The sequence below is a fragment of the Vulpes lagopus genome, chromosome 8, assembly GCF_018345385.1.
Source record: "Vulpes lagopus strain Blue_001 chromosome 8, ASM1834538v1, whole genome shotgun sequence".
Classification (NCBI taxonomy): domain Eukaryota; kingdom Metazoa; phylum Chordata; class Mammalia; order Carnivora; family Canidae; genus Vulpes; species Vulpes lagopus.
In genome coordinates this window covers 125,372,543-125,393,415 of record NC_054831.1, presented here as the reverse complement: position 1 = coordinate 125,393,415, position 20,873 = coordinate 125,372,543, and the positions used below count along the sequence as shown (strand labels likewise).

Genomic DNA, 20,873 nt, shown 5'->3' with positions numbered 1-20,873 from the left:
CCCCTCTGGTCAGGTATATAAATAATGAGGCAAGCTGTGCATGTGTGGAGGCAGGAGGTATATGGGAAATCTACCTTCTGCTCAATTTTGCTGTGAATCTAAAAGTGCTCTTTAAAAAAATTTAGTTTAACAGACAAACAAGCTGGCTAGGGGTGGGGGGAGATGCTGAGAGGAGGTTGCAATTTTAAACAGGGTAATCAGGGTAGGCCTCAAGGTAACACCTGAGTAGAGACTCGAAAGAAGCAAAGAATATCTAGAGAAGAACATTCTAGGCAAAGAGAAGACTGAAAACAAAGACTTAAAAAAGCATACTTTGGACAGCATGGCTGGACATGAGGGAACAAAAGGAGAGTAGTGAGAGATGGAATCAGAAGAGGAAGTGGGAGCATCTTGGAGACCCCAGGGAGGACTCTGATTTCTTATCTAGACCCATCCAAAGGTTCTGAATAACACATTCTGACTTGATTTAAAGGGATCAATCTGGACTATATTGTTTCACTTAAACATAGTTGAGAAACAGGCAAAAATTCATCCGTGGTGATCATGGCTACCCTCTAGGGAGACCATGACCAGAAGGAGGCTCCTGGGGATGTTCTATGGATGGCAGATTCCTGCCATCAAGCTACATAACTTAAGGTTTGTACACTACATGTTATATAGCTAACAAAAAATAGAGACGGATGACCTATAAAATAAGATACAGATCAACATGACTGCTGTGCTCAAAACAGACCACAGAGGGTAAGGGTGAGAGCAGTAATCCGGGCAAAGGCACTTATGGTCCAGCCCAGGACACTGGCCACACATGGTAAGAAGTGGTCCAGCTCTGGCCACTTGAAAGTAGAATCACAGCATTTGCTCTTGGATTTCCTGTGAGGTGTGAGACAAAGGGATTAAGAATGGCTCCCGGGGTTTGGGTGGAGGCAGGGGGGTGGCACCTGGGTGGCCCAGTCAGCTGAACATCCAACTCTTGGTTTCGGCTCAGGTCATGATCTCAGGGTTGTGAGATCAAACCCCACATCAGGCTCTGTGCTCAGCAAGGAGTCTATTCCCTCTCCCTCTGCCCCTCCCACTGGTTTTCTAAAATAAATAAACAAATCTTAAAATAAAGAACTCTTTTAAAAAATGACTCTGAGGGTTTTGCTCTGAATCTATAGAAGGATTGAGATGTTATCAATTTAAACAGGGATGACTGGATGGAGCAGTCTGAAAAGAAAGATCAGGAGGTGAGTTAGACACATATTATTTATGAAATATGAATCAGTCATCCAAATGGAGACATTCAAGAGGCTGTCTGAATATACAAAGCTGGACTTCAGGAGAGAATGGGCTGAATGTATAAATCTGTGCTATAATCAACAATGAATGGATGGCTTAGAAAGCCAGGATTCGGATGAGACTGTCAATGAACTGCACGACTACAGAAAAATCAAGAACTCAACGGTCTTAGCCCCAAGGTGGCCATATTTTTTACTAGTGGAAATGTAGAGTAAGCAGCAAAGGACACAAAGACAAAGTCAGCAAGGTAAAGGAAAACTGGGAGATTGTATCCTAGAAGCCCAGCCAAGAAAGCCTTTCAAGGAGAAAGGGTGCTAAGTCCTGTCACAGGAAGCTGATGGCTCAAGTAAAATGAAGGCTAAGAACAGACCATTATATTTCACCACGTGGAAGTCACCCTGGGAAGAGCAGCACTGTTAAGTGATGGAAGTGAAAGTTTTATCAGGTGAGTTTAAGAGAGAAAATAAGGTGATGAATTGGGAGATAACAAATATTAAATGATTTTTCAATTCTGTTAAAAAGCAGAAAATACAAAATGTATAAAATTTAAGTAAAATACAAAAATAGAGTGGAATATAAATAAATAGAGCAAATGGGGGGCTTGACAGAAAAAGTGGAATCAAGCGGTTTCTTTTCTAAGATGGAAGAAAAAGTATGTTGGCATATTGATAAGAGTATGCTCCAGGAAAAACGGGAAAATTTGACAAGTTATGAAAGACAGGCAGAAACATTCTAGAGCAATGTTCTTGGATAAGAGAGAGAAAATGGGGCTCCAGGATAAAGTACAGCAGCTGCGCTGGAGAACAGGGGATGCACGGTGACGGGCAGGCAGGCAGAGGATGCAGGGGCATGGGCAGGTGGGAAGGCAGGTACGGTGGGAGGAGTTCTCTTCAGGCAGTTTCGTGTCTTCACTGAAATAGCAAGCAAGGTCACCATTTTAAAGTGGCAACAGGGGATCAAGTATTAACAGTTTGAGATCTGGTGAGCGAGGCGAGGGCAAATAGGCAACATTAAGGGCCCACTTAAATTTCATGGTTACAGTGAAACCAGTCGGCAAGGTCGTATTTCTCTATCCAGTCTTGTTCAGCTGACCAGATGAAGGCACAGAGGAGACAGGGTCTGAATGACCCGGATGGAGCTCTAGGACTAGAACAAAGCAAGAGAGGCCACGGGAATCACAGGCACGGCCAAGGGAACTTAAGCTTGTCCAGTAAAACTGGACAAGAACATGTGAGAACAGTGAAAATGTAATAGGACCAAATGAACTGATGGGACCAACAAAGGACGGAAGGACCATTGGGGTCAGGGTACCAGCAGGAGTGAGCTTGCCAGACAGGAGATGGTAATTCCAGAGGGACCTATCTCCAGGAACTGGAGAATGTCAAAAACTAAGGTATGAATAGGCGGAGCACAGGATGTGTAGGGCAGTGAAACTACTCTATATGACACTGCAATGGCGGATGTATGTCATCACACATTTAGCCAAACCCACTGAATGTACACCAGCAAGAGTGACCCATAACATGAACACAGAGCCTGGGCGACTATAGCGTGTGAATGTAGGTTCGCCAGTATGTGCCCCTCTGGCGAGGGATGCTGACAATGGGGAAGGCAGGTGGGCAGGGAATATATGGGAAATCTCTTCCCCTCAATTCCATGAACTGAAAGATTCTCTCAAATATAGTCTTTTTCCTTTTTATTTTTTTAAGATTTTATTTATTTATTCATGAGAGACACACAGAGAGGCAGAGGCAGAGGCAGAGGGAGAAGCAGGCTCCACGCAGGGAGCCCGAAGTGGGGCTCAATCCCGGGTCTCCAGGATCTCGCTCTGGGCTGAAGGCTGCGCTAAGCTGAAGGCTGCCCATCTTTTTCCTTTTTAAAAATATTTTTTTTAAGTAATCTCTACACGCACATGGGGCTCGAACTTGCAACCTCAAGATCAAGAATTGCATGTTCCTCCAAATGAGCCAGCCAGGCGACCCCAAGATGGTCTCATTAAAAAAAAAAAAAATCCTGAAGTTTTTCTACACAGATGATCATGTTCATGGGGCTGCTGGGAGCAGGGATGAAAGAGGAAGATCCCTGGTATAGAGAGAAATAATGGGAGGCAAAGGTGCTGCAAGGACCACAGAATCATACCTTGAAAGCACCACTTATTAACAGGATGAGAGATGACAAGAGTAACATTAGATAAGAAGCTAAAGTCACTGAGAACTTAGAGGCACTCTGGGGGGTTGGGGGCATGAGAGATGACAGCAGCACCAAGGGTGCAGGGTAATACAGTCTGATGTGATTAGATTTAAAATTGGGGGAAGCAGTGAGGAAACGTGGTCTGAGCCATAACAAAAAAATAGCCACCATTCGGAAGAGAAGAACTGATTCAATAATGATCCCAACAAGAAAACCCAGGGCAAAAAGATTTGAGGAAATGCCAGAAGCCACTGTCTCCAACCCGGAGATCCTTTCTCCAGGTCGCACTGGAAGCTTCTAGCCGGCAGATGGAGCCCACGCACCGGCCCTAAAACACCAAGGCCTTGGAGGTGCTGGAGCTACAGAGCCTGCCTGCCTGCCTCCCTCCCCCAGCCTCGAGGATCCTGCCTTCTACCAAGCTGGTTCTCCCTCTCCACCTGCCCCTCTGCTTCCCTGGTCCATCTCTCTCTCTCTCTGTTCTCTTTGCTTCTTTTGGTCTCCCTTCTTTCTCTTTCCAGTTTATATGCTTCCTCATTCTCAAAAATGGAAGGGGAAAAAGAAACCGTACGTTTATATATATATATTTTTAAGATTTATTTATTAATTGGGGGGGGGGGGAGCAGAGACACAGGCAGAGGGAGAAGGAGGCTCCATGCAGGGAGCCTGATGTGGGACTCGATCCCTGGTCTCCAGGATCACGCCCTGGGTTGAAGGCGGCGCCAAACCGCTGAGCCACCCAGGCTGCCTGATTTATATATTTTTATAAGAAAAAAAACTTTTCTCTTATTCCCATCCACTCCTCCTACTTTGAGTACCATCTGTTTTTGTCCTTTTGCCTAGTGGTACAGTAAAAACACAAAACACAACACCTGACCAGTTTATACACAGGGTGAAGGAAATGGGGAGCTGAACAGAATATGGGTCATAAAGTGATTTTAAAAGGATCAACATTGGTATAACAATTAGCAGAAAGCAAGTGATATACGATGTTTCTACAAAGTGCTTTGAACCAGCTTATCCTTATAAGTATGCTAGAAAGCCATTAGATTGTACACTTTAAAGAGATCAACTTTGACATATAAATTAGATCACAATAAAGCTGTTTTTTTTTTAAATGTTTATTATCCCAAACTAAAACATTCCCCTCAGCAACTCTCACACTACATTTTCATAAACAAATTCCTTTTTTGGAAGAGAGAAATGTTAAACTTCAGTATAGCCCCATCTACAAATTCTAATTCTGAATTAGTAGAACCCAGGAATCCCTTTGCTCATTTATTCATCTGGCTTTTAGTGCCAATTTTACATGTTCTGTTCAAAACTCTGACACGAACCAGCCAGTACAGCACAACTGAGCCCAGTAACTATCCAGCATACACTTACTGGAGACGTGAAGAGAAGGAGCTCTTACACACCACTCTTCAAAATGCCTTCAAGGTCCTTGCTGCTCTCAGGATAAAGACCAAAGTCCCCAACGAGGCATGTGAAGCCCCAAAAGGCCTGGCCCTGCAGGTCTCGTCAGCCTCCTGTTCAAACCTCACACTCCTGCAGCCCACAAACCCTGCCCTCTCTCACCTCCGGGCCTTTACTGGCTTGGTTGGTAATCCTTCTCACTGCTCCAAATCCCACCTTAGCACCTCCTCCTGGAAGCTCCTGGAGCACCTCCCTCTCAAAATCGCAGGCCAGATGGGGCCTTTCCTTCTTGTTCTTACAGCGAGTGTGCGTACTGGTCCCATCACAGGAGACAACACACGTATTCCAGTGGTATCTACGCGCTCTGTCTCTCCAGTTTGTTTTATTCACCACTGTATTCTCGGTACCCAGGTGGAAGCCTAGCACAGAATTAATGCTTAAAATTTGATCAATGAATGGCTGAATGAGCCCCCCAATTATTAAATGACTTATCAGCCCTTTGGCACTAACCATTAACACAAAGTAATAAAAATGATGTCAACAAGCTACTCGTGGATTACAAAGGCAAAAACAATTGGCAGGAACAGATATGGCCAGCACAGATATATCAGGTCCTGCGGTGAGGCTCCGAATGACCTCATCCCAAGCCCAGTGCCACCTGCAGGGTCCCAGCCCCAGTACTTTTCCCTGTTTGAACTCTGCCCCTTCTGGCTTTCAGGTCAATGCATGGGGCATAAATACCAAAAAAAACACATTATTCATAGGCTTTCTAGCTCCAGTAATTGGACCTCATGTTGGGAAAGAAGGGGAAAAAAGAAAATCTGGATCCTTTTCCACTCCTTAGAATGGGATTTCAGAGCCAAAATGTAGCTAAGAGATCATTTAGCCCGCTGGTTTTCAAACTGGGCTCAGCAAATCCCCTCAGGAGTCCCCAGGGCAAAACAGGGGAGAAGGCTGGGGCAGGCTGAGAGTTCAGGCTCCTTCATTCACTTCATCAACCAAAGCAACACCTATTAGCTTCTTAACACATTGGGTTTCCCCCATATGACTGTAAGGAGTTCCACCGATTTTATTTTAAAAATAAAACCACCTGTTTGGCCCAATCCCCTTATTTTACAAATTAAGGAATGGAGACTCAGAGGTAAACACTGTGGTTTCTCTAGCAACTCAGCAGTAAAGGTAAGGACCTTAGTCTCCTGTCTATCCAGGATTCTTCCCATTGTGTAGAACCCCCTTCCCGGAAACTCTGAAGCATTTTTACAAAGTGAGGAGTCCTGACTATACACAGACCAGTAAGAGGAAAGATGCAGAGGACACCCAGCAGTGGAGCACTACTGTGCTGCAGTCAAGATATAAAGTACTTACCATACACACCTTCCCCAGGAATCCCAGATCTACCACTTACTTTTTCTTAAATTACCTCTCGGAGGCTTTCTCATCCATAGAGTAGGGTAATCCCAGGGGATGTAAAGGGTTTAGGAGAAGTCACAGTAGCTACTACCAGTATTCCACTGAGCCTTCCCAGTAATGTCATGGGACAGGGACCTTTGAACTCTCAAGGTCACACAGCAAGGACGACAGCCAGGTGTCTAACGCAAGTCTACTTCCATAGTCCATATTCTTTTGAGAATGTTATCCTGTTGGCCAAATCAATGATCTTCTCTATGCCCCAGCACCTTCCTCTGAGCAAACAAAATACCAACCTGACTTACCTCACAGCCAGAAAAAAAAAAAAACCAAACAAGCAAACAAAAAACAGTCAGCTAAAGAACTCTGCAAAGTCCCATGCAGACCTGAGGTAAGTTTCACCAGGCAAAATCCTCCTAGAAACAGCCTCCCACTAAAACCAGCCTTTCTACCATCAGGGAAAACAAGAAAACTGATAGAAAATGGGGTCAGAGTGTCACTTTTCTCTGATCTTTTGGCCCTAAGCATAACCAGGGTAGAAATGCTTTGCTACCTCCAAGACCATCGGAAAAGGAAGGGGCACATGCCTCTCCTCCCAGTGCCCCCCACAGGCCCCAGTAAGTATGTTTATCCAGGGAATATTCATTTCTTTAGTAGACATCTATGAACCCCTATGATGCACCCAGCATTTTGCCAAGTGCCAGGCAGGTTATCAACACCCGTCCCTTGCCTTTAAAGCACAAGAGAACTAGTCAGAAAACAATAACGAAGAGGCCTCCCTGACCGTCTTCTACAATACAGCGCCGATCCTTCTGCTTACCACGCTTTTTTCACTTAGCACATCTTACCACTTGATAGATGTTGCAATTGGAAGCTCAGAAGAAGTGACTAATCGTGCCTGAGGGTGGACTCTGGGAAGGAAATTATTGATATTAAACCTCAGGAATCGCAGGAAAGTGATGAGAGGGAAGGGTGGTCCTATACTTTAATGCCAACTTGTCCCCCCCACCAGTGTCTAGCTCGGTTCCATTTCACACTAGAGGGATACAGCACCAATTCTCTCTCATTGGAGGCTCCTTCCGGCCCAAGTTCTTGAACCCAGTTCCAAACAGCCTGATCCAGCACTTTGGAGGTTGGCTTCTTCTCATCCTTCAGACCAGGAAGGTCTGAAATAGAACATAATCAAACCTGCCCTGCCCTTTCCCCCTAACACAGCTACCATGATTCACACTTCCTCTTCCCAACAGTCACTGAAAGCAGGGGGTCGGCAAACTTTTTCTTTAGGGTTTAATAGTATCCATCGTGGAAAGCATGGAGTAAAAATGCTGAATTGATGTTGTATGCCTGAAACTAATACAACACTGTGTGTTAATTATACTTCAGTTTTGAAAAGTCTGAGAGCATACATAGACGTGTACAACTTAGTTTAATAGTAAATAGTCCAGGCTTTGTAAGACCTGAGTTGGGGTCTGTCCTGGGTACTCAATTCTGGCCCCATAGCATGGACCAGCCATACACAATGTGTCCGTGAATGACATCGTTGTGTTTCCACCCAACTTTATTTACAACTGCAGGCAGTGGGCCTGTGGACCACTGTCTGCCAACCCGTTTTTAAGCAGCTTCCTCCCAACCATTTCTAGGCACCTGTCTTCAACCCCTAGGCCATCCACATCCCACCACCACTTCTTCCCAAGGGCTTCTCTGTCATTCCTGGGCTTCATATTTTTCCCAGAAGCACGAATTCACGTGTTTGATATACAAACCTCAAGAGTTAGTAGCCCAACAAGCACAGAAAGATTCCCCAGGTGGGAAAAGACTTAGAGACCTGTGACCCAACCTCCCACCCCATGCAGAAGGCACCTCGCAAGTAGCCACTCTACTGTTTAAACACTTCTAATAACCAGCAGGACTCTTCTTCCTTCCCAAGACAACTCATTCCATCTTTGGACAGCTCCTTTTTTTTTTTTCTTGTTTAAGCACTCTTAACCACTCGAATACTACCTAATTCTTTTTACTAGAATGTAAGATCCACGACGCCAGAGACAGGCTTTTTCTGTGTCTGTAGCTGTTTTTTTTACTGCTGTCTCTGGTATATAAAGGGTATAAAAGACCTGTTCATAAGAAGGAAAGACAGGAGGAAGGAGGGAAGAAAGAAGAGGGGAGTAGGGAAGGAGGGAGGGAAAATCCATGGCTGCACCTGGGCAACTTTCCTCCCTCAGGACTAAGCAGAGAAGAGTGAGGGGAAGGAGAGAGCAGATAACTGGTGAGGTTGGAGCACAGACAGGGGTGCAGGGCAGAGACCGTTGCCATCCATCGGCAGGGGGCCGCGGTGGCCGTGGCTGAGGACCAAGCCAACGAGTGCGCTTTCCCCCTCTCCTCTTCCTTCGGGCCTCCTCTGTCCCTGCTCTGCTCCAGGAGACCATCTGTCACCGCAGCACCTGTCCCCTCTCCCCTCGCCTCTTCAAACAGCGCACACCCTGCAACACAAATGTACTGCCTTCCCCCGCTGTACCCACACTGCTTCCTTGCTAGTGTTTGTGTTCCTCTCCTGGGCTCTGAGCTCATCGTTATTTTCCCTCCATGGGCGCTGCATACCACGATGGAGTAGGGCAAGAAAACTCACAAATGCTCGGAAAGTCAAGGAAGGTGTTAGTCTGTGTCCTGTAACCCAGGCTACATCTTGAGGGGCTGTTTTCAGATCTGGGTGCCACCTTCAAGCAGAGATACTTAGCCTTTAGGAAAAAGGCTGCAAATGCATATGCCAAAGAGATCAGGCCAATAGTGTCTGTGAGTCACAGGGGCCTGGGAGGACGCAGGTGAAAAGGGGAGATCACGTTCTACTTTTACATCAATCTCGTGAATGTGGCCAACTCATTCAAAAGGGAAATAAAAAGAACACCAGTGTACAAATCCTCCACAACACATACTACATGTCTACAAGTGAGCATGGGAAGCAAAGGTGCCACCTGCTTTGGACAAAGAGAGTCACACAATCAGAACTACGTTTGTGAGGCATCTGGTCACACGGTCCCTAAAGTGCCCAAGTCTCAGTTTCAGGTGGGGATTTCACGTACTCAACAAAAAGTCCACTTGTTTCTCTGGCCCTCTGCCTCTGCCCTTCTCCATACCACATGCTCATTGTCTCTCTCTCTAATTTTTTAAAAGATTCTACTTATTTATTCATGAGAGACACAGAGAGGGAGGCAGGGACAGAAGCAGAAGGAGAAGCAGGCTCCCTATGGGGAGCCCGATGCAGGATTCGATCCCAGGACCCCAGGATCACACCCTGAGCCAAAGGCAGACACTCAACCACTAAACCACCCAGGTACCCCAATAAATCAATCTTTAAAAATAAAAAAAAAAGCTGCATTTGTGAAGGACATTTTGACAGGATAAACTATGGAGCTATTGTAATAATCAAGGCAAGAGACTGAATAGGACCTGAACTAAGACAGTAGCAATGGAGTAAAGGGGTGGGGAAGGATCTGAAAGATGACCTGGTTAATCCAGTTTTAATAATGAACCTAAGACTTGCAGGAGCTAATCTGGCAGTTGCATTACCAGTTTATAGGTTCATACTGATTTTTTTAAAAATAAACTGCTACTAATTAATTTTAATAACCTAAATATAGGGCTTATTTCTTATATCTTTTGTAGGGAGTATGGTACAAGGGTTAACACTGTCATTACAGACATTGGAGCTAAACAGCTTAAATCAAATCCTGATTTTGCCACTTGCTGGCTGAGTGATCTTGGCTACGTTACATGACTTCTCTATGCTTCAATACCTACTTTTGAGGGTTACTATTAGTGCAAATGAGTTAATACATGAAGTGCTTAGACCAGTACCGGTCCATCTTAAGTGCTACATAAATTTTAAATTATTTAGTATTTTTCACATTTCAACAACATGAAAGTTAGTTTCAATAGATAGTTTCAATTGTCTAAATACTTCTACACATTCTGGCTTGCAAACACTCGCTGTAAACATGATAGGCACATCTTTTCTATACCGTCATTGATGCCTATGTTCAAACTGTTAAACAAAATATAACAAAGAACAGCCATCCAGAATGCCACTAAAAACAGCCCCTCTTGGTAAACCCTGGTCCATTATTAATATTGGATATTATAATATTTGCTATTATTATAATTAATATTTTATATTAAGTTATTAATATTAGTAATACACTAATGCTTGTAAGCCAGCCCAAAATCATCTTTGTCTTGAGATCACATGAGAAAATGTTAAATACCTAATTGTAACACACCACATTACCTTTGTAGCAGATTCCAGACCATCCAGCCAAGAATGTTTGCGAAAATGAACTGTCCTGATATACATCAAAATGTTATGTAATCATCAATGGATGGTGTTTCTCTTATCATTTATCTTTATTTTCTGTATTTCTATAATAAATTTGTGCTGATGCTTTAGGTTAAATAAAAGCAAGGCAGAGCTTAAAGAAAACAAAGAATTGTTGTCAGCACAACTCACTTAGTGAACACAAGTGGCTTCTAGGGAAAGCCAGTTTTAGAACTTCTCAGTCAGTTTTAGAATTACACCAGGGATCATTGTCAAGTTTCCAATGATACCCTCAAACCCATGTGACCTAAAGTCCAGAGAAACCAAACATTTCTACAGGGAGAATGAGAATTTGACCCTACCTTCAAAGTATGTCCAGAATCCATTACTTTGTGGCTATGCACCCTATAGGGTCTAGGCCATCATCCCTCCCCTAGACAGTACACTCATCACTGCAATCACTGCAAGAGCTTCCTAACTGGTCTCTCTGGTTCATTTCACACTGCCCACCTTGCCCTATCCTCCCCCACCCTCCAGTCTGGTCTCCCACAGCAACCAGATGAAACCTTTCAAAACATAATTCAGCTCATTCACTCCTCTGCTCTGATTCTCCAGTGCCTCCCCTCCCCCATCTCACTTAGAATAAAATGCACTCCAAAGGTCATATGCCCTGGCTCTGAGCGGCTACTTGATCTGGATCGCACTGTCTCCCCCGCTCTTATTCCTACTACTCTTTCCCTACCACTCCACTCCAGCCACACTGGCCTCCTCATCAAGGACAAGTTACACTCATACCTCAGAGCTTTTTACACTTCTTGTTCCCTCTGCCTGGGATGCTTTTCTCCCAGATATCTGGATCCCTCACCTGTTTCAGATCTTGGCTGAAATTATCACCTCATCAGAGGCCTTCCTTGAACTCCTTACATAAAGGAGCAGTCCCCCAGGCTCCCTGTCACTTGACCACCTGACTCTGTTTTTGTTCTTCTGAGCACAAATCACCTAGTGGACATTAGTGACCTAGTTACCTATTTGTTTATGTTTACTCCTTTTTTGTTTGTTTGTTTCTTTCTTTCTACCCTTTAGTATATAAACCCTGAGAACAAGGGCTTTTCCTGTTTTGTTCAGTGCTGTATTATTGTTTTTGTTTAAAGCTGTTTAGCATCAACAATTATGCTAGGCATGTAGTAAGCGGTCAGTTTGTGTCACCAGAACTTGACAAGTGTGAGCTTCTCTATTTCCTCAGCACAATCCACCTTGGTTAGCAATAACCAATAAAATAACTGGTGCACAGAATCCAGAAGGAGTTAGGAAAAGGAGCTGGCTGTTAACCAAAAGGCATTTATTTGTTCATTCCGCTTTGCTTTTTAAAGATTAAGTCAGTCACTGTCTCAACCAAAAAAAGTAACTTTCTCAAAAGAGAAACATTATGCTACAGTGAAAATAACCCAGAGTTGAAATCCAGTCCTCCCCTTCACTCCCTGTGTGAACTTGAAGTAGTTATTTAATGTCTCCAGGCTCATTTCCTCCAAAAGAAAATAACAGCACTTACCTCCTAGGGTCAGTGTGAAGACTAAGGGAGATAATGAATGTCAAACAGAACCAGCCTGGCAAAAAGTAAGTATTTAGCAAATGCTGGCTAGACCTATCCCTGAAAGTTAACTAAATGCAAGGATTTTCACCCTGGTGTGGTTGGCTGATTGGCTGATTACATTAGAAAACACATATATGGGCGCCTGGGTGGCTCAGTCGGTTAAGCGGCTACGTCCCGCTCGGGTCATGATCTAAGGGTCCCGGGATCGAGCCCCGCTTGAGGCTCCCTGCTCAGTGGGAAGTCTGCTTCTCCCTCTGCCCCTCCCCCTTCTCATGCTCTGTCTTTCTCAAATGAATAAATAAAAGCTTAAAAAAAGGGGGGGGGGGCCTGGGTGGCTCAGCGGTTTCGCGTCTGCCAGGGCGCGATCCTGGAGTCCCGGGATCGAGTCCCATGTCGGGCTCCCAGCATGGGCCTGCTTATCCCTCCTCCTGTGTCTCTGCCTCTCTCTCTCTCTATGTCTATCATGAATAAATAAATCTTAAAAAAAAAAAAAAAAAAAAAACACCGTTAAGTACTTAGCACAGTGTTTGGTTCATCGATAAATACTAACTTTCCTCCCTCTCCTGCAATGGTGCAAAGATTGCAGACTTCAGAAACTACGCAATTCTATCAGTATGGCTAGGTTTCACTGTACAGAAGACTTACCATTTAGGTAATTTAAGCTTTCCTTTAACACCTCTGGTGGCTCCCCTGGTGCTCGCTGTCTTGGAAACAGGCACTCGCTATCTTTCAATGGCAGCTGCCTCTTGACCTGGACAGAATATAAACAGAAAGTAGGACAGGTAAGGCGGGAACTGCACCAAGACTGAGCTGAAGGGAGAGGAGACTGCCCTTTTCCTCTCAGATGATTTGGTCTCAAGGCAGAGGACACCGTCTTCCTTAAATTAACATGCCTCTGCATTCCCCAGTAGTCTAAAAACTCATGACATCTTACAGCTTGAGAGGGATCTCAGAAATCAACTGGTTAAATGCCCTCGATTTAAGGAAAGAAATTGAAACTTGGAAAGGGTGAGTCACATACATAACTGCTTCAGGCTAAAGCCAGGATTTTACCAAAATAAGATGTCCTAGAAGATGGGTAAGAAAAAAACCCAAACATCTGTGGAGCATCTACCACACCCCAGGCAATATGTTTTATATTTTATACAAGACAATGGTACAATAATATCACCCCCTAATAAAGAATCTAAATTCCGAGAGGTCAAGTGATTTGATCAAGGTCTTGCAGTTTGCTAATACATGGCAGACAGGATTTAAACCCTCGCCTATCTGACGAGAGCCCCTTCACCAGGCTGACTCTCGTTGGGTCGCCTTATAGGTCCTCAAAAGGACCCTGAACCACCCAGTATCAATCAGAACCAAGTAGAGCTTCTCTGTCTACATATTTCCCTCTGGTTTAAGGAGCATTTGACCAGAGACCCAAAGGTCTACTAACCCACTGAATGTTACCTTTAGAATTACTGGAGGTGGGAGATCTGAGGCAAACTTCCATCTACCCTCATCTCACCAAAGAATGGAAAGATACCTTCTACACTGGAAGGAAAGCTTCGATGCTTGGTCTTAAACTAACCCCCTTTCTTTCATCACAACTGCCCAACCCTTCCTTACACATCCCACAAACTACCCTGTGACCTCCTTCTGAGGCTATTGATCCCTTTAGTGTGATTTCCACCCCTCCACTACCAACCCCACAACATACACATGGCAGAGTCCACCCCTGCCTCTATGCTCCTAGAGAGTTAGAAGACTTAAAATGGAGAGATACTTGAATGATAGTTTTTTCAAATGGCTTTAAAAGAAAGATGAGGGGGCCGCCTGGGTGGCTCAGTTGGTTGAGCATCTATCTGACTCTTGGTTTAGGCTGAAGTCATGATCTCAGAGTTGTGAGATCAAGCCCCGCATCAGGCTCCACGCTGCACGCAGACTCTACTTGAGATTCTCTCTCTCTCTCTGCCCCTCCCCACCCCACTTGCACATGTGCACTCTAATAAATCAATCTTTAAGAGATTGATTTATTAATTAATCAAGCCAGTAAAACCAGAACAGAAAAGAATTAGTGACAAGTAATAAAAATAGAAAAGTAGGAAAAAGGATCTATACCAGGGTCAGCACCCGAAGGATGGCTTGAGTGCATGAGGGAAGGGTTTTAGCTCTCCCCACATCCCTACCCCCACCACACACTTTTTAAAAAGTCAGTCTAAGTAGCACATGTGTAATTGCTATTTAACCAGCTTCAGAACCAACCCACAGATCTTCTGCCCTTTTCTCTTTTTCCCTCTCTACCCACCTTACACATACCTTCCTCTGCACAGCCTAGAATCTCTCCTACATAAAAATTCTGAATTCCAAAAAATGGCCACATAAATCTGGTTTATCTCCACTCTGCCCTGACAATGACAGAAGCACCCCTGCTGAAAGCTACTGTCCCCATCACCTCCTGCCACATTTCCTGGCATATTACTAAGGCCCAGGGGGCTAGTCCCTTCAAAACAGGATAGAATGCACTGCCCAAAATCAAACAAACAGGAACTCCTGATAATCCGGATTTATTTTCAACTGTCTACATTCTCCTTATTTCTAAGGGATGGAAGCAAGCAACAAATGACTTCTTCCCTTTGCTTCTGAAGGTCACTGACTTCTTGCATCCTTGGCGTACTGGCCTTCTGTCCCCAGAACAAGAGGAAGACTGTAAACACCCACAGACTCTTTAGTGCCGCCCCTTCAAAGAGCTTTCCACCCTGGCAGATCCACACATACCGCTTCCCTCTGGCACCCCTTCTGCTGCTTCTCATTGTTAACTTTTTTGGTGGAGATAGTGGGGATAGTATATTAAGCATATGAGTAAGTAGTGTATGTCTGTCTGTCTGTCTAGAAGCAGAGATGAAAGGACGTTACAAATCATGGAGAGTCCAACTGCCTCATGTGCTGGAGGAGAAAGTGCAGCCCACAGAGAAGAGACTTGGGTACACAAGGTCGCAAAGCAAGTTAAAATGAACATGGTTGAGCACAGCTGAGGTAATAAGCCACGTAGGAAAAAATGCATCAGTTCATCCTCATTTGATTGCTGAAGACTGAAGCTCTCTTAAATATGCACCACTTTTGTTCCCAAAACACTTTGATAATAGATAAAAATGCTATTAAGTAATTCTGGTTCCAGTATGATCCTCCAACAGGTAACAGGAATAAGCTCTGGACAAAATGTAAAAAACTAACTACAGTGCACAAAGGCTGGCTGAATTTGGAAAGAAGTCAAAAACTGGTAGAAGGGGCTGGGATGGGACAAATTCCCCATTTCTGGAGCTTTCACCCGAGGGCTGTCCAGCTGCAGTGCCAATCATAAAACAAACCCCAGGCTTTCTCTCGGGAGGAACCATGGACAGAGTCCAGAGCAGCCACAAGCGATGAGGATAAGAAGAGGCCAGAGAAGCAAAGTCCCAGGCTCTGGGTGTGAAGTCCGCCCCAACCTCTAGCTGCGCCCTGGATGCGCACACGCAGGGCAGAACCCGAGCTCCTCGGCCAAGGCCGAAAGACTAAGTGTGAACTGCACACACCCCTCCCCACAGGGAAGACAGACTCTGCAATTCTGAGTCTGAGTTAACAGCCTGCTAACATAAAAACATCACCAGAAATCGGTGTCTCCGCAGCCTAACATTCACATGCATTCGTGTTCAGGCTACAATCTCAAATTACATGAAGAACTAGAAAATCTAAACTCGTTTGCAAGGGAAAAGATAATTAGCAGAGGGCAACGCCAAGATGACCCAAATATTGGATTTACCAGACAAGGACATTAAAGCAGCAATTATGGGTAAGCAGAGGAAGTGAAAAAACTTTTTTTTGAAAAGTAGAAATTTTGGGCAGCCTGGGTGGCTCAGTGGTTTAGCGCCGCCTTTGACCCAGGGTGTGATCCTGGAGACCCGGGATCGAGTCCCGCGTCGGGCTCCCTGCATGGAGCCTGCTTCTCCCTCTGCCTGTGTCTCTGCCTCTCTCTGTCTCTCTCTCTCTGTGTCTCTCATGAATAAAATCTTAAAAAAAAAAAAGTTTAAAAAAAGAAAAGTGGAAATTTCAGAACAGAAACATAGTATCTGAACAACCACCACAAAATCCTCTGAATGGGCTTAAAAACAGAATGGAGAGGACAGAGAAAAGAGTCCATGAAATGTGCAGATCAAGAGAAATTATTCAAACTGAAAAACTCTGGGTCATCTGCAGTCTCTAGAAGAACCACTCTCGGTCCTCCACCTGAGCGTACACAGTGATAACTTGACTTTCTGTTACCAGACAGAACCAGAATAATTAAGGATCATGGAGATACCAGGAACCTGTGATTCTGCTGGAGCAGGCCATATCTACTAATTAACTTTTCGAGACCTTCCAGATACAAGCAAAGAACCAAACTGAAGGTGGATAATGAGAGGGCAGGATAAAAATGTAAACCTGACATAACTGTAACAGGCAAAGTCCTAGGAGTCCAATCTGGTGCCCCGCTGTGTCTACTGAGAAGCGAGGCAACAATCATTCTATCCCCTAGAATTGCTGGGGGAGCATTCTCAGTAGTGTTCAGGAGAAAAGAGAGGAGGGATTTTACGTTTTTTTCTGCCCTTTGCCATCTCTTCACCAAAAAGCCAGCCTTTAAACAGGCTGATGGCAGGATGGAGTAGGAACAATCAATGGGTCTGGGGCTGAAGAGTGGCTGCAGCTTGGGGAGAGCCAACCTAGAACCACCGAGGTTGATAAAAACAGCTCACCTGAATGCCATGCTTGACCAGCCTCCCGCACTCCAGTTACTTCATGCCGGAGTTTAAGACAATCCGGGTAAATGTAGGGGGAAAACAAGCTCCCATTTCATGAGACATGTCTAAAAGCCCTGCTTTTTTTCCTCATCCTCCCTCCACCCCATCCCACCTGCCCACAAGGGAGGAGAATCCAGAGCAAGTGGGAAACGGGAAAAGATACTCTCTTAGGGTGAGGAACCTTCGACAGGCAGTTCACAACCACTCTTCTATACTCTCTGGGTCTCCGTTTCATCAGCTAAACAAAAAATTCAGACAAAATGATGTTTAAGGTCCTTTCCAATAACAACATATATGAACCCTTAACAAGCTGGTTCGATGTGCTCTTGAACTATAAATAAGGACATCTGGGTGGCTCAGTTAAGTGTCTGCCTTAGGCTCATGTCATGATCCCAGTATCCTGGGCTGGGAGACTGCTTCTCCTTCCCCGTCCGGTCTGCACTCATGCATGCTCTCTCTCTCTCAAATAAATATTAGATCTTTAAAAAAAAGGGGGGGGGCAGCCCCGGTGGTACAGTGGTTTAGTGCCGTAGTGCCGCCTGCAGCCTAGGGCGTGATCCTGGAGACCCGGGATCGAGTCCCGCGTCGGGCTCCCTGCATGGAGCCTGCTTCTCCCTCTGCCTGTGTCTCTGCCTCTTTCTCTCTCTCTCTCTCTGAATGAATAAATAAATAAATCTTTAAAAAATAAATAAATAAAATAAAATAAAAAATAAAAAACTATAAATAATAGGTTCCAAAAGGCAAAAATGGAGACATGCCAATTTATGTGATTTATTCGAATACCTCAGGGTTATGCAATTATTCAAGCTTTTAAAGAATAATGCCTGTGTCTCTGCCTCTCTCTCTCTCTCTCTCTCTGTGACTATCATAAATAAATAAAAATAAAAAAAAAATTTTTTAAAAAAAAAAAATAAAAAAATAAAAAAAATAAAGAATAAACTAATAATCTTGTTATTAATTCTTGAGCTTTATGTTAATAACAGATTTCAATACCTATGTATGATGGGAGGCCGCTAAAACAATGTCCAATTCTGGGACACCTGGGTGGTCCGGTCAAGTGCCCAACTCTTGGTTTCGGCTCAGGTCGGGACCTCGGGGCTGTGAGATCAAGCTCTGTGTCAGGTTCTACGCTCAACAGAGCCTGCTTGAGTTTCTCTCTCCATCCCTCTGCCCCTCTCCACCTCTCATGCATTCTTTCATTCTCTCTCTCTCTCACTAAAGAAAAAAATCCTTTAATAATAATAGTGTCTGAATCTCCCAGGATAACTCTTTTATCCATGCAGCTCTTGGGATGAGAAGGCAGTTACTCTTATCCCCCGTATGACAGATGAGCAAACAGATTAAGACTTGTGACTCTTTTAGGAAACTCATAACAGAGACAGGACTAGAATCCAGTAATCCCATCTCTGAGCTTCAGGGGTTTTTCCACCTAACCAAACAAACTTTACCTAACAAAGAACCAAGAGTATAAACGAGATTAGAATTAGAAAGGATTTAAGAACTTTCAAACACTTTGGAACCACTTATTAATAAACAATTGATAAGACTAGCTTGTGATTAGGGCACCTATTTAAAAGCAGGCCCTCAAGGACTGCCACCTGTCCGCCGTTTCCTTTTCTAACAAGTAGGCTATAATTGAGACAAGGCTTCCTTGCAATTAGCCCATGTTTGTGAGGTTTAGCAATAGAACCACATGTCTAAAATTGTTGGTTTTAGACCTGCTCTAGAAAGTTGGCTGAATCAGGGGAACATGCTGGCTCCCTTTAACCCCTAGGAGTCTTTAATTAGGATATCAAGGGGCCACCAGGATTAGGGCAGGTAATGGCAAACGTAAACAGCAAGTCACAACAACCAGCCTAAGGAGAAAGAAACCAAAAGTGCTTTTATTAACCTAATTTAATCTTAACAGTAACCGCCTCCAGCAAATACCATCACGGGTTATTTTATAAATGAGGAAGAAACAAAGGGTCAAAGTCACACAGCTGTTAAGTGGAGTCTCACCCCAGGTATTTCTAACCCACAATCTGCTTTCTCTTCTGTATCATACTACCTCTCCGAGGAATTCCCTCAGCTCCAAACCTCAAGAAAGCCTGTCCTGATCCACATCCCGAATATCACAAATTGACAAGAGGCTGATGGGTAGGAAGCCCGTGCATCCGTCCATCCAATCACATATTCGTGCAAATACTGACTGGCTACCACGCATCAAGCTCTGAGGTAAGCACTGACCAAAGACAGAACGGTCTTCACTTACTGTACAAGCAACAGGGAAACACTGAATAAAGAACCACACTAGCGGATCAGTAGAAGCCGACCTATTCAGAGGTGTAAGCAGGCTGCCACGAGGGGTGAGGACGTTCTTGAGTAGGAGAGGGAGCACGTGACGCCGGGGGGTTAGGTGGGTGCGTGAGATGACGACGGGAGAACAAGCAGATGCGGACAGGACGTGACCATGGGGCGGTGTGAAGACAGCCACCGCACACACATTATGGATTGGGGCTCCTTATCCAAAGAGTTCCAGAAAGTCACGTAAGTGTTGAGCAGGGGGTAAGGTGTGTACATTTCAAAACGACCGCTTCGGCCTCAGAATGGACCACAGACCGAGGGAGGGAGGAATGGTACCAAAGGATGGGGAGGGGGCCAGCTCCGGGGCCAGGAGGCAGGAGGCAGGACAGCAGGACAAGCTAACCAGGCCGGCTGCATACACAGCCCCCGCCACGCCCCAGACACGTTCTGGGCGCTCTGTAGGAATTACCTGAATCCTTACAACAACTCTATGAAACATACTATTACGCCCGTCTTAGAAAAGAAAAGTTAAGTAATTTAATGGTAATACATGCCCCCTTCATTTGCTCACTTTCCTCATAATCAGTCCCTTGCAAACACCTTTAATTCACTCCTCACCCCCCACCCTCCATCCCCCACCCCATAGTCAACTAGTAAGACTTCAGTTCTCACTAAACCTATCTAACAACCTCTCCAGGCCTACACCAAAGCAGCTAAGTTCTCAAATAAGCTGTGTCTCTAGAGAAAATGCCACCTACTGCCTGGCATCGTTTTTTTGAAAAATTTTAAGTAAGCTCCGTGCCCAGCCTGGGGGCTTGAATCCACAACTCTGAGATCAAGAGCCACATGCTCTACTGACTGCGCCAGCCAGAAGCCCACATTTTAAATTCATCACCACAAATCTCAAACACATCCCTCACTGCTGCCAGCAATCCTACATTTCCCTTGCTAGACTCACTCTGCGACTCCCCAAAATGACTCCTACGCCTTTTCCTCAATAAACCTCCAGCCCCCATCAGCTAAATGACTTTGTCCCCAAGAAGCAACACTCAAACCATCAACTCCTAACTCCAAATCTAACAATATACCAGCATTCGGCTTTCCCTATTGTTACAATGAAGCTTTGCTGATTCATGAAGTACAACGTTTCATGTACTTCCTACTCCCTCTCACATGCGCTTACCTCCGCTCTTACATCCTCCTCCTCCCCTACAGACTCAATGAGCACGCAGGCCAGCGCGGGCTCAGGCTCACCAACTCGTACCAGTGTAAGCAAAGAACTGAGAAGAGGCACTCAGGTACCTGGGAAGCAAGCTGACATTGCTACAACATCCGAGCATGGGATCTGAGGAGGGCTTCTCAAACAGGGTCTAAACCAGGGAGGGTGCTGACCAACTCACACAGTGAGTCACGTGTGGAGGGAGTTACAGACAAAATGCACACAGTAGTACCACACGTAGGTCCTGGACAGATTGGAAAAAGTTAATTGGTCCCGCAGCATTGATAACTTGAGAAGCCACACTCTAGAATGGTGCAAATATGTGAATGTGCACACAAACAAGCTGGGGATTTCCCTGGAGTGCAGACACTGCCTCAGTAGATCTGGGGT

The 20,873-nt window shown here is 44.9% G+C and overlaps 1 protein-coding gene across 4 annotated transcripts in view; it reads right to left on the bottom strand.

Moving 5' to 3' along the window:
- The window catches only part of LUZP1 (leucine zipper protein 1), a 90,202-nt gene that overhangs the window by 19,873 nt on the left and 49,456 nt on the right, over nt 1–20,873 (bottom strand). For 2 of the 4 annotated variants that reach the window (XM_041765222.1, XM_041765223.1), the window contains exon 2: nt 12,831–12,936. The exons of 1 other annotated variant lie outside the window; for it this stretch is intronic. The gene's annotated coding sequence lies outside the window, so the exon portion shown is untranslated. Of the gene's footprint in view, nt 1–12,830; nt 12,937–16,933; nt 16,954–20,873 lie in introns of those variants that run through there. One more of the 4 variants, XM_041765224.1, reaches the window with a different exon arrangement.